This window comes from Conger conger, chromosome 19, assembly GCF_963514075.1.
Source record: "Conger conger chromosome 19, fConCon1.1, whole genome shotgun sequence".
Taxonomy (NCBI): Eukaryota; Metazoa; Chordata; class Actinopteri; order Anguilliformes; family Congridae; genus Conger; species Conger conger.
This window is the reverse complement of record NC_083778.1, coordinates 22,615,465-22,617,964: the sequence shown is the minus strand read 5'-3', so window position 1 is coordinate 22,617,964 and position 2,500 is coordinate 22,615,465. Positions and strand designations below refer to the sequence as shown.

The following is a 2,500-nucleotide window of genomic DNA, read 5'->3' as shown; positions in this document are numbered from 1 at the left end:
GTAGCCTAGTGGCTAAGGTACATGACTGGGGCAGCCTGTAGCCTAGTGGCTAAGGTACAAGACTGGGGCAGCCTGTAGCCTAGTGACTAAGGTACATGACTGGGACCCAGAAGGTTGGTGGTTCAAGCCCCGATGTTGCCGCGGCAGGATCAGTGCAGCTGGGCCCTTGAGCAAAGGCCCGTAACCACACATAGCTCCAAGGGGGCAAGTGCAAGTTGCTTTGGATAAAAGAGTCAACTCTCAGACTGTTGACAAAAAAAATCTCAATAAACATAACAATTGAAGTGGCAATGAAAAGTTATATGGGCATGACATGACTTCACTTAATTCCAATCTTCGGTCTGTAGAACCACACGTGCAGGGATGTTCGTCTTGCTCTCTAAGACAGTTGTCTGACCCCTGTCAAAAAAATAAAAATAGAAATCTGGAAACTCTCTGGAGAGCCTGCCAGGGAATTTCACCTCTTTTTTCCTCCTTTTCCTATTCGCTCCCGGCTTCCGGCCAATCGGCACGCTGTTTATTTGTCAAAAGGCATTCCAGGAAGTGAAATTCCAAACAATGGCCAAGGTTTCTGAAATATGCCCTTTTTTCAGGAGGGGGGGGGTGGATGCTGGACTGGTCTACCTGGCCCTTTGGGGGGGGGGGGTGGAAAATATGAGACATTCCATGGCCCCAGCACATGGCCCTGTTCCACGTATCGGGGGCTGGCAGTGACCCAGGGCCCCCCCACACCTGCGGAGGATGGGGGTGTTTATGGCCCCTCCTGGAGGGGGGGGGCGGGGGGCGGAAAGGCCTTCGATCAAACCCGTCATCGCCGGCGTGCGGCTGCGTGGGGGGGCCGGGGGGCGGGGGGGCAGGAGCTATTAAAAGCCTGTTTAGACTGTCCCTCCTGAAGCCTCACGAGGGGGGGCACCCCCTGGGTCTCACTGAGGACTGCAGACCATCCCCCGCCCAGCTACACACAGGCACACACGGGCAGAGATACACACGGGCACAGACACACACGCACAGACACACACGGGCACAGATACACACGGGCACAGACACACAGGCACAGACACACAGACACACACGGGCACAGACACACACAGATACACATGGGCACAGATACACACAGACACACACGGGCACAGACACACACAGATACACACAGACACACACGGGCAGAGATACACACGGGCACAGACACACACAGACACACACAGACACACAGGGGCACAGACACACACGGGCACAGACACACACAGATACACACAGACACACACGGGCAGAGATACACACAGGCACAGACACACACGGGCACAGACACACACGCACAGACACACACACGGGCACAGACACACATGCACAGACACACACGGGCACACACGCACAGACACACACGGGCACAGACACACACGGGCACACACGCACAGACACATGGGCACAGATACACACAGACACACACATGCACAGATACACACGGGCACAGACACACACAGACACACACAGACACAGACACACAGGGGCACAGACACACACGGGCACAGACACACACACAGACACACACACGCACAGATACACACGGGCACAGACACACACAGACACACACAGACACACACGGGACACTCAGGTGTGCAGGAGCCCGCAGTGCATCTTCTTTATCAAACTCTGCCCAGCTCAGGACCCAACTCAAACTGCAGACAGATCGACGGCCCCCCGACCCCCAACTCAACCCCATCCATACCCTTCAGCCAGAGCCTGCATAATTCACCTCTGACCTTTAATGTTTCTGGATCGCAGCAGGAGGACACACACACACACACACACACACACACACACACACTCACAAACACACACACACACGGAGGGAAATGAAGCCTGCAGCCCGTTCATGAAGCAGAGCCGCATCCTGACTGATGCTCCAGCTCATCTCCAGGCCAGCCCACCCCGGACCAAACACACAACAAGAAGTTATTTCAGCTTGAGTCTGCGCTCTGAAGAGCAGCTGAACATCTCCTACTCTATCGCCTCAGGATGTGGAGCGTTTCCCCTGAACCTCTCCAAACGTCTCCACCTCATTACAGCCTCTCTGAGGAATGAGAGCAGACAGAGAGGCCAGCTAACACACACACACACACACACACACTCACTCACTAACACACACTCACTAACACACACACACGCACGCACGCACGCACGCACGCACGCACACTCGCACGCACGCACGCACGCTCACTCACTCACTCACTCACACACACTCACACACTCAAACACACGCACGCACGCACACGCACACACACACACACACACACACACACACACACACACACACACACTCACACACACACACACACACACACACACACACACACACACACACACACACACACACGCATGGCTCATACACAGTAGACCATCAGGTCTAGGTGGAGCAGGGACACTATGACAGCACAGAAGTGTTGGGACGTGATAGTGATAGTCCCCCTCCCCCCGGGTCAAACAAAGGAAGAGGAAGGAT

The 2,500-nt window shown here is 55.0% G+C and overlaps 1 protein-coding gene across 1 annotated transcript in view; it reads right to left on the bottom strand.

The window, feature by feature from the left end:
• LOC133119212 (coiled-coil domain-containing protein 91-like) overlaps positions 1-2,500 on the bottom strand; it is a 124,780-nt gene that overhangs the window by 95,926 nt on the left and 26,354 nt on the right. The window lies entirely within an intron of this gene.